At 44.0% G+C, this 12082-nt stretch overlaps 1 long non-coding RNA gene across 1 annotated transcript; it reads left to right on the forward strand.

Moving 5' to 3' along the window:
- The first annotated feature begins 1321 nt into the window (after positions 1 to 1321).
- LOC143997692 (uncharacterized) lies at positions 1322 to 4833 on the forward strand. Its single transcript, XR_013277719.1, has 6 exons — positions 1322 to 3040; positions 3628 to 3742; positions 3832 to 4030; positions 4113 to 4175; positions 4517 to 4605; positions 4696 to 4833. It is a non-coding gene; the product is annotated as an uncharacterized LOC143997692 (long non-coding RNA).
- The last annotated feature ends 7249 nt before the right edge of the window (positions 4834 to 12082 follow it).

The following is a 12082-nucleotide window of genomic DNA, read 5'->3' on the forward strand; positions in this document are numbered from 1 at the left end:
AATGAAAAAATTATATAATCGAATTAGAAGTGATATTAAGAAAGGAGATGATTTGTTACAAAGTAAATTAAAGAGGAAAATTGGGTTTTGAAGGTATGAATCCAATTGTGCAGGACAAGACATTTGGAGTTATTGAATCAAAGTTTGTTTGAATGTGACATGAATGATGATGGATGAATTTTAATCTGAAAAATATGATTAGTATTCATATTTCAGAGGGGAATGTTATATTCTTAATATCTAAATTTTAATTGGCTTTATTATACTTATTCAGGATAATAATATTCCCATACTTTCATACTGTGTGAATGAAAAAACCTTTGAGTCAATTAATTCTGTGTTATGGCTTGCATAGCTGGAAAAGTAAATATTTAAAACCTGTCAGGATTTTGATGAATATTGTATATTTTATATATACTTTCAAGGGCTATGTAAAGTGATATTGTTTATGTAAACTTATCTAGTTCATTATATATATGTTTTTAGAAAGTCATTTTATATGTAAGTGAGAAGGCTTATGTAAGTTGAGACAATGTTTTTCTAGACTCTAAGTCTAAAATATTCCTTCTCCCTCACATCCTGTCATTAGACTGTGGAGTTGTGATTTAAGTGTTAACACATGTTAGCTCTGTTATAGTAATCAATCACTCAGTCTACACTTTTGTAAGGAGGAGTTATCTTTCGGCCGGAACTCAGGAATGTAGGTTAATATATAATGGTAATACTGGCAGGGAGACTTCCTGTTGTTTCCTGCCCTTGCCACGAGGCAGAGGTATTCTTGAAAGATCAAAACAGGCAAGCTAATTCATCTCTCTTCACTGCAGACAAAGGGTTATTCCATACATGCAATAACTTTATACAAATGATTAACATTGTACTATTTTTGTAAGCATCCTTTTGTATTTAAATGTGTACAAATAAATACACATTTTTGAATTACGCTGACTCAGATCCAATTAAGGAAATTCGTCTCACAAGAATTGATTGATTTCAACATATACTTAAGACTTTAAAATATCGTAATTATTTCATATTATTTCATATTTCATATATAACACTGCTGCATGTAGCCTGCTCATATTGAACTGTTCATCTGCTGCAAGTGCCTGTGTATATTGCACTGTTCATCTGTTACAAGTTGCCTACTTCCCTGCACTGCTTTTCATCTGCTGCAAGTTACCTGCTCCATTGAACCGTGTTATCTGCTATAAGTTACCTGCTGATCCATTCGCTGTGATTACCTGCTCCACTGAACTTCACCTATCCATCCTTCTCATCTGTTGATCCTGCCAGGCACCTGTACCCCTTCTTACTCCTGTGTTCCCTGTTACATTGCCAGGAAACCGGTAGTGGGAGTTGTAATGGAGGCCTCTTTCCGCAATCCGGGCTCGCTACTAGAAGGTACGTGACAAAGCCTCTGTCTCGTATTGTTTTGAATTTTGGATCCGTTATTCCTGGTAGAAATGCCGGGGTACCCAGGATGGGATGGAGCGGGCTGGGAATTCTTGAAATAGATGTTTTTCTAAATACTCTTTTAGCTATTCGTAGTGTCTCCCCTATTATTGGATGTTTTCTCATTCCTGCTGGTATTTCTGTATCTGGAATCCACACTAATCCTTCCAATGGGATATCTATCGCTGCTTGTTCTGTCTGTATCCACGGTTTTTCGTTTTTAAGCCTGCACCATTCCACTACTCTGCCTAAGTGTGAAGCTTCCTGATATTTTATTGGGTCTGGGAGTCCTATCCCTCCTTTTCCTTTGGGGAGTACTAAGATATCTCGACGTACTCTTGCTGGTTTCCCAGCCCAGATGAACTTCATAAATCTTGATCTAAGATCCTTAAAAAAGCTTGGAGGGATCTTAATCGGTATAGTTTGTATTAGGTATATCTAGGCATCACATTCATCTTAATAATATTGGTTCTCCCAAACCATGTAAAAATCTTTGTCCCATTTTTGAAGATCACTTTTGATCTGTCTTACCAGTGGGATATAGTTAAGTTCGAACAGTTCATTTAGATTTTTTGACATTTTTGTCAAATCTAAAATCAAATTGTGTGGATATTGCTTGTAGCTGAGGCGAATCTATTTCTACCCCCATTGCTTCTGATTTTCCATAATTTTATTCTAAAATTAGATATGTTCCCATATTCTCGTAGCTCCATTAGTAAAGACGGGAGAGATGTAATTTGGGACGTTACAAAAAAAATCAGATCATCTGCATAAGCTGCCAACTTTTGATCTTCATTTTTTATTTTTACACCCCTGATATCCACATTGGCACATATTTTCCTTAAAAAAGGTTCTATTGTCAAAATGAATATCAGGGGTGAGAGGGGACATCCTTGGCATGTTCCATTTTAAAATGGAGAATGGCTCTGATAATCTATCATTCACTTTCACCCTAGCACTTGGTTTTGAATATCTGTTAAGGATCCATCTCAGCATCCCCTGCCCCAGGCCTATATGTTGTAATACCGCTTTTAAGAATATCCAATCTACACGATTAAACGCTTTTTCTGCATCCGCAGATACTATCACCATTGACTTATGCAATTTTTGTACCAGGTAAATTGTGTTCACCACTCGTTGCGTATTTTCTCTTCCTTCTCTCCCTGGGACGAATCCCACTTGATCAGGGTGTATTAATTCCGGTATCAAATTTAACAATCTCATAGCTAATATCTTTGTGAACAATTTAAGGTCCACATTCAACAACAAAATAGGTCGGTAGCTGGGACACTGGGAGGGATCCTTTCCTTCTTTTGGTATTACTGTTATATGCGCCAGTAATGTTTCTGTTGGAATTTGCTTCCCTTCCCGTATTGAGTTATAGGCTTCCATGAATCTCGGAGCCAATTTCTCCGCAAACATTCTATAATAATGCCTTTATGCCTCTAAAAATGAGGTTAAGGAAGGTGATGAAAAATACATGACAACGCTTACAGGACACAGCAGTTCGAATACAGCTCAACAGAGAACTTCTGTCAAAAGTGATGCTGCAAAAGTACCGGAACAGAACATGATGGTCACTATTGAGGTACAAGTAAACTCAGTATCTGCATTAGATATATACAAATATATAATTTTATGTTTAAGTTTGACCAACATTTTGTCACTGTGTTGAACCTCCATGCAGTATAAAACATTTTTATTGGTTTATACATGTCATTGAACGTCAATGTTGAATTTTAAGCCCTCAATAGATACTTCACGGAATATCGTGCACACCGTAGAAGAGAGAGGTAGTTTTATTAAGTTTGACCCCGTTGGTCATATGGTTGGCCATGCCCTGTTGGTATGGCCTTTTTAGTTTGGGTGTAAAGTTGCCACTGTTTGGCATTGCTTTCATGCACTCTTACTAGTTTGACCCCGTTGGTCATATGTTTGGCCATGCCCTGTTGGTTTGGCCTGTAGAGTTTGGTTAAAGTTGCCACTGTTTGGCATAGTTTTACTGCATTCTTTTGCTACTTTGATCTGATTGGTCAATATTGGCGTTGCCCTGTTGGTATTGCCTCAGCTATCATTTGGCCATTACGGCATTTCATAAAAACTTCGGCATTTCTTTTTTGCCAGTCCTTAAATGTTTTGATAATCATGCTCATTTTTTTAACGTTGCTTCCCCAGTTCAAATGTTATGGCAGAGAGAAGATGAGAACTCACAGGTTGTTGTTGTCGGCCTTACCCGCTTTTTGTCTCCTCATTTAAAACGCTGCGATCAACAAAGTGGTTGGTAGATGAGGTAAGAGACTACTTCACTACTCTAGAAAATATATTAAAGTCAAATGTCAAATGTGTTCATATAGGTATTTTCTTTTGTTTAAAATACAGGTAATGGACGCATACCTACATGTCCTAATCAAAAGCCAGCAGGCAAGTGTGACTTCTGTGAAATATGTGCAATTCTGTTTTCGTTATTATTCAGCGTGATCAATTTTAATTTCATATTACACAGGAATCTGTTCGTCAGATTTGTGCAGTTGTCGCCAGTACATTGTTTTTTGATAGACAAATACAGAGATTTGGAAAGGTGGGTTACTTATCGCGGTTACAGCTATATGTAAGTAATGTATCACATTGATTACTAACTCCATTTCTACACTTTTGCGCAGAATATTTATCCAGAGGACATTTGGGTGTGTCCCATTAACGCTGGACAACACTGGATTTTAGTGGTATTTATTCTAAGTTTACCTTTCCTTACTCTTGTTATTGGACTCTATTATTTAATTATGTCATGTATATAGGTGTTAACTTATCTTGAAAGGAAAATCAGATTAACTTGGCAAACGTCATAAAATGTATACATCTCAATGAATACCAAACTTTTCTTAAATCTTCATGACAGCAATGGGCACAATTCTAAATCAAAAAAGTCTTGGTCAATCCTTGACATGTTTCAAACTTACGTGTATATAGATATTCAACTTTTACACAATGACCTTGCAGAGTGCATCTGCTCTATGGATGTGAAATTGCAAATTTTGTTTATCAAAAAGTTTGAACTTTATTTTAGATTTTCAGCATGGCACAGCAGGCCATGTTTGTCATAGACCCAATGGGAGCTAAAATTGCATATGCAGCTACATTGCACCATAACTGGGGGTAAGTGTGTCTCGTGCAAAAGTTATTTAAATAAACACACACAAAGTGTGCAATTTACCAAAATAATAATTATTTTTTTTGGTTATATAGTTTATTCCTGCGGATGGCCACTCGCAAAGACCAGGTTGTCCAATGGAAAATATATGTTCTAAACCACAGCAAAGAGGACACCAGTAGTTGTGGAGTTCTTATTTTGATGGTAATAGCTTTTTTTTTCACATATTATTTAGTTAAGTCAACAATTAAATCTTTAAGTGTTAACCCCAAAAAATATAACGCATCTGGATTGTAAAAAGCAGATTACAGTGCTCGTGCTGTTATCAGCTGCCCGTGAAAATTAAAAAAGCTCACTGATTCTGCCACTTTCTGTATGCCATCTTAGCTCTGAAGACAGAAATAAGGGCTGCTCTATTACAGGCTGGCCTAGCACACTATGTAAGTGGATTTAAGCTAGCATTCGAAATACCAAATGTGAGCTGTGTTGAGGCCAGTCATGTGACTTCTGGCTGCTTTACACCTCCAAGACTGATTTTGTGGAGGAGACACGTGATACGTCACGTCCTGCCTCTGCCATTAGCCGGGCAGGACGGCTCCTCCAGAATAAGACTTCATACGGAGATATAAAGCGGGCATGAGTAATATGACTGCTCCAAAGCCAGCAGAAAAAGGTTATTTTTAACAATTTTTTATTTAATAGATAAGCTATATATTTTATATATAGTTTGACTAAGAGATAAGGGTTCCAAAATATTGCATTTAAAAAGTTTCTGTGTTTTACAGTTTACAAAAGAGTACTTACAAAGTCGAACAATATTCAATGTTAAGTGATCACCTGAAGCCATATTGGATGCACGACTCCAAATAGCATGCACCCTACTTGAGTATAAAGGTCAGTAATATCACTAAATGCATGAAAAATGTGTTAGTCTAAATTAATATGGAAAATAATCCACAAATATTCTAGGACGTTGTCAAAAATGTATTGAATTTTAAATGATTGGTACACCCGGCGGCGAGCTGCGCGCTGACGTCACCCCCACCACGGTGTTCAGCCTGTGTCAGCCCAAGTGAAGGAATTCTGGAGGAGTCACGCTGGATGCCTTGCCTGCCCTCATTCAAAACTTCTTTTATGCAGGTACCACTACATTTATTACTTAATCTAACCTAATAATTAACTACTATCTATTAGATAGGATTAGATAATAACTAACTACTATCTAAGCCTTTCCACTTGCTCGGCACAGCCACATTGTTGATTTAAATAAAAGGTACAACACTATCTCTCCCCCCCAATAAAATGCAGCTTATTACAAGCATAAAAAACATAGCATATCACTGATGATTTGCGCCAATAGGCATCCCGGCACTCATTATGGCGGTCTGTTTGGAGGAACTTTGATCGGTGGTGAGCTTGGCACAAATCATCAGTGATATGCTGACTATGTTTTTATGCTTGTAATAAGCTGCATTTTATTGGGGGGGAGATAGTGTTATACCTTGTTTATTTAAATAAAATGTGGCTGTGGGGGGCGGGGATAGTGTTATTTTTTTTTGCTGATCCGAAAATTGATCCGATCCGTGACTCTGATGCGAGGAACGATCCAATCCATGAGTTTTTTTGATCCGTTGCACCCCTAGTCCGCACCTTCCCCCCTGCCGGTCCGTTAGAATCCTGTGTATCCTCCCGTGTCCTACGCATGCACCACGTCCATGACCACGCAGCTACGCTTGCTTGCATTCTCCACCCAGCTGACGTCCCGCCAGCAACGCGCCTGCGCTGCTTTCGGCTCCTCCTCCCCCCTCTACCCAGCAGCCTTCCAAGCTTTCCAGCTCTGCCGTGATTGGAGGTTGTGCTCTGCACATGCGTGCATCTATCTCCCGGCTTCGGGGTGCCCTTCGCTCCATTTGGAGGAGTCAGCCGAGTCATGTGTGGCGGGTCCGGACTGAGACTCCGCCCCACACCACCCCGGCACACCGAGGAGGAGCCGATGTCACCATGAAGGGGTGAGAAAACCCGAGACACCGGAGGGGGGGTGGGGAGCACTGAGAGGAGGTGGGGCAGTGACACCATGTGAGAGGGGAGGAATGTGTCATCTATACTGGGGGGGACGTGTGTGTGTGTGTGTGTGTGTGTGTATGTGTATATATATATATATATATATATATATATATATATATATATTATATATAAATTTCTCCCCTTTTTTCAGTTTTTTTTTCTTATCCGATTAATCGAAAAAATAATCGGCCGATTAATCGATTATGAAAATAATTGTTAGATGCAGCCCTAAAGTTGAGTAACTGTTCTGTCCAATTAATGCGGTTTTGTCATATTTTTGGAAGGTATGAGTTGGGTTGTATGTGCAGTTTTTGGATGTTTAGTAAAGCAGTGATACAAGTCAAAATATCACCTGAAGAAGCTGGGTTTTCAGTGGTGATTTGTTGCTTGTGCTGGGGGAAGATGCTGCGTACACCGTTTAGGAAGAATAAAGCTGCAAGGTTTTCTGGTGTCCATCAGGACTAGAAGGTGTTGCACCCTTCCTATCATGGCCAGAACTAGTTAGAAGTTGTCTGTTGTTACGGAGATGGCTGGATGGATATGCTTCTCCTTTGAACAGAGTTTGAGATGGAGTCCCAGATATTTTCTTCAAAATGTAGTCTCCATTTTTGGGTACAGGGAGTGAGAGGTGCGGGCAGTTGGTGTGTTTGGTTTGCACTTCCTGCATGCTCTACATCTAGAATCTGAAAAGAGGGAAAAGGCCGAATTAGAGATTTACAGAAGGAGTAGCTGGCAGTAGCATAGAAGTGTTTTGAATATACTGCAAGCCAGGCAAGTCGGGTCTTCAAAGTTAAACCTGCAGTGGCTTAGGTGTGTTGAAAACCACTTTATGCTGAGCTACAGATTTAAATGAGCGGTCTGGCACCGTCATGAATAAGTGTAATAGCAAAGGGCCTAAGCCTGTAATCATCAGTAGGACATGTGCCACTGTTACTTTCCACGAGCGTGAAGCTGAGGAATTGATCAACTCAAATGGCTGAGTTCAGTGAGATCCAAGGGAAACCCTCTACCTATGATCTCTGGGAAACGCATGTATTGTTTTGGTTAGGGAGGGGCTCCATAGAGAGGAAATAGATGGGAATACTACACCAGCATAAGTGAAAGCAAGTGGTTGGTAATGGTAGATTAAGTCACTTTTTAATATTTTTGTTGTGTAAATATGGTGCCCTTATCAAACATGTACAATGCTGAGAACACTTGCATGTCTCTACATAGGGCTGCTATTGAGCAGGCCTGTGTTTGTATAGACTTTCCAGTATATTAGTTGCATTTGTAGTCAATGCCTTTTTTGTGAAATTGTTCAATGCAACAGTAGGCACCCTACGACAATTTAGCATTAAGCAATGGCCAGATAGAGAAATGTGAGCCATGTTTTTGGCACAATTGGAAGGAACATATAATCTGCTTTTTCTCTTACTCTTTTCAGATACTGAGCATCGAGAGGTGGAGCAGGCAGAGCTGACGACCATGCTGGATGGGAGGAGGCAGACCAGAAGAGCGCCTGAAAAAGATGCTATGTTTATGGTACAGTTGTAAGTAGAGCTGCCACGATGAATCGACGTAATCGATTACGTTGAATACAAAAATAGGTCGACGTGCGTGCAGGGCGTCCATGCGTCACAGTGCTTAGTATCTACAGCTGTCCTCCGTGTTGCCGTCCCCCTCTCTTCTCCCCCTCAGTGCAGCTGTCCCCCTCCGTGCTGCCGTCCCTAGGGGTGCAACGGATCATCACCGATCCGTGATCTGAACGGGTCACCCCGCTCAGATCGGCACATGCCGCGGAGCGCTCCACGGTCTCAGCCTTAGGAGAGGCCGCGGCTTCGGCCTAGCTCCGAAGTGGCAGCCATCTTTCTACACCCAGGCATTTACAATGCGATCACTCCGACAGAGTGATCACTTGTAAACAAACCGTTGTCATGACATGACGTCGGTTTCCCTCTCCCTTCTGTACTGATCTGTGCAGTGGAGGGGAGAGGTCAGATGGAAGCAGCCATCCCTCCATACCCAGCCCAATACTCTGCCAGCCCAATACAATACTCTGCCAGCCAATACTCTGCCATACAATACTCTGCCAGCCAATACTCTGCCATACAATACTCTGCCAGCCAATACTCTGCCAGCCAATACTCTCAAGGTTATCCAAAGGATTAATTAGCTAATCAACAAAAAAACACTAGATTCATTAAAAAATAAATAAATAAAATAATCGCATAGTCATTGACTAAATAAAAATGAATCGATAGATTAGTCGACAGAAAAATTAATCGTTAGTTGCAGCTTTAGTTGTAAGGAACATATAATCTGCTTTTTCTCTTACTCTTTTCAGGTACTGAGCATCGAGAAATGGAGCAGGCAAAGCAGAAGACCATGCTGGATGGGAGAAGGAAGACCAGAAGACAGCCTGAGGAAGATACGTCTGATTCCCTGATTGTGGATGAATCGGAGTGGACTTTCACCCAAGTGTTTCCTTATGAGCAATAGAAAAGAATATCATCTGGGACTTTATTTTGAGAGACTGCCAAAGACTTAGTTTAAGCCTGATCAATAATAAAGGAGAAGGCCTGGAATGTAATGCAGAGCATGATAGTGGAAGGCCCTCATGACTGGGGGGGCAGGGTAGGCTGTAGCTGGGCAGATGTTAAAAGAGGTTAGGACAAAAATTGAGGTACACAGGCATTGGGTCAGGGGAAGGCGTGGTAGGGGGAGTAGGTCAAGTCAGGGCGGAGTCTAAGAGGGTGTAGGCTATAAGGGGGGTTTGACAGGGTCAGTCAGTAATTAGCCAGGGAAGGAGAATTTGCAGTTACAGGTCAGTGCTGGGAATTTAATGATGGTTGATGTAGAGGGCATGTTAGGCCAGCTGCGGGCGGCAGCATTAGTGAATGGGCCCCAGTGGCTTGAACAGCAGCTGGCTGGCATGCTGCAGGGGTCAGGGCAGGTTCAAGCTGGTTCTGCCCCATGTGCACAGCACGCTAGGAGGTCTCACCCACCTGAGCGTTTGAGCCCTGAATTGACCCCTAGGGTCGGCCGCCGCACTAGGAGCCCCGGCAAACGGGACCCTTCGGCACCCAGGGCTAAGAGGCATACTCCCTCTACTGCCTCTGGGGCCGGGAGGAATCCTCTTCTTCGGCGGGACCCGGGCAGGTGTACCAACAACACTGCTGATGCCTGCACTGAGCCCTCCAGGAGACGGACAGCGGCTGCTGCTACGCGGGGGGAACCCCTTCCTGCTGGCAGAGCTTGGCGGGGGAGAGTGTCCTCCGCGGGTGCTGGCCTGGCTACTGAGGCGGCTGCGACCCCCCGGGACAGAAGACAGATGGGCGGACGTGAGGAGTCCTGATCACAGCCTCCGCTGCGGGAGAGGAGAGCGGCGCATGTCTCGGGACGAGACAGAGCGCACAGCGTGGGAGGAGCGGAGCGTGCAGCCGTGCGTCTGAGGCTGAAGAGGATGACGTCATCGGCATGCGCCCGGCGGGGGGGACGGACCAAGCGTTTTCCAGCCCACAGCACAGAGTGGAGGATGCCTATGGTGGAGCGCATGCTGCACACTTGGTTGGCGGGCTGCAAGGAGTTGCTGGCTGGTGGGTCTGGCCGCGCTCCAGCCCCAGGGGTATCGCCAGTGAGTGCTTGGATGTCGGCGGGGACAGTGGACAGCTCGCCGCGGGAAGCTCGTTGGATGGATCCAGTGGTCGGACTGTGACGACGGTGGAGGCGGTAGCGGGACCAAGTGCAGCGCAGGCTACGGTGGATACCAGGCCTACGGAAGGGACGGGATACGGTTGGCGGACGCTGCCAGAGGGGAGGTTTATGTGTGCTTCGAGGGACCCCTCGGGGCACACTTGAAGCCTGAGGTGAAGGAACGCATCTGAAGAAGGGCTACGTGGAGAACTTCGCGTTGTTGCCGCTGGAAAAATTTAATCTGGACAAGGTTAGGCCAGACGACAGTAAAAAGGAGGAAGAAGAAAAACGCCGGTATCGCCTGATTCCCAGAACTTTCAGCAACTGGCTACAGGCTTTCACCATTTACGCTAGCGTGCTTGGCGAAAAATCGCCTGAGTACTGTTCCCCCCTTTTTTGCTACCTGGACTCCATTAGTGAGGCTCAGCGGGTTTATGGGGGCGTAGCGTGGCTGCGCTACGACAAACAATTTCGGCAACGAAAGGCGGTTCGGCCTTCGCTGCGCTGGGACCACAAGGATATAGGGTTGTGGATGAAGCTGATGATGCAGGCGAGATTGGCACCACAACCCTTTCCTGGGGGCGCCGGGGGTGCTAGTGCCTCCGCACGATTGGCCGCAAATCGTAAGGGGTATTGCTGGCGGTTCAACGACAGCTCTTGCAAGTTCGGGGTTTCTTGCCGTTTCCGGCATGAGTGTTCCGCCTTTTTTTTTCGAGGTTTTTCCGAAGGTTTTGAGAGATTCCCTGTACTTTATCCACAGTGCCTTCCTAGAGCGATAATTTGAGATCAACTAGAGTCCATTCGGTGGTGGTTTCCGACAAATTGGAAAAGGAGGTGGCCCTCGGGCGGATGGCGGGGGCTTTTTATTCCCCCATTGGAGAATTTGGTGGTGTCACCGCTTGGGGTGGTTCCCAAGGAAGAGCACAACAAATTTTGTCTTATTTACCATCTGTCTCATCCACCATCATCGGTCAATGATGCCATTGATCCTCAGTTATGTGCGGTTTCTTACGCCTCGTTTGATGATGCCATCAAATGGGTGCGGGCCTTTGGGCAAGGAGCCTTGATGGCGAAAACTGACATCGAATCGGCTTTTCGCCTACTACTGGTTCACCCGGAGAGCTTTCGTTTCCTCGGGTGCGTTTGGGAGGGAAAGTATTTTGTGGATCGCTGTTTACCCATGGGCTGCGCTATCTCCTGTGCATTCTTTGAAACTTTTAGCTCCTTTCTGGAGTGGGTTGTCCGTGATGTCTCCGGGTGGCAATCTGTAGTGCATTATTTGGACGACTTTCTGGTAGTGGGTCCCCCAGGGACTCGGATATGCCAGATCCTGTTGTCTACTTTGCAGCATCTGTTCCAAAAATTTGGGGTGCCGTTGGCGCCTGAGAAGACGGAGGGCCCGACAGAGGAGCTGAAATTTTTGGGTATCACGATTGATACGCGGAAGATGGAATGTAGGCTGCCTGTGGATAAATTGGCGGATCTTCGCAGAGAGGTGAAGCTCGCGTGCGATTGTAAAAAATTGCAGTTGAGGGCACTGCAGTCTCTTTTGGGCAAGCTGAATTTTGCTTGTCGCATTATGCCCATGGGGAGGGTTTTTTGCAGGCAGTTGGCGGCGGCCACCGCTGGGGTGACTTCTCCACATCATTACATTAAGCTGCTTCGGTCGCATCGGGAGGACCTGCGGGTTTGGAAGACTTTTCTTGATCATTATAATGGGAGATCTTTGTGGATGGAGGCGGC

Source organism: Lithobates pipiens, unplaced genomic scaffold (assembly GCF_037356315.1).
Source record: "Lithobates pipiens isolate NorthernLeopardFrog02 unplaced genomic scaffold, aLitPip1_a1.2 Scaffold_19, whole genome shotgun sequence".
NCBI lineage: Eukaryota > Metazoa > Chordata > Amphibia > Anura > Ranidae > Lithobates > Lithobates pipiens.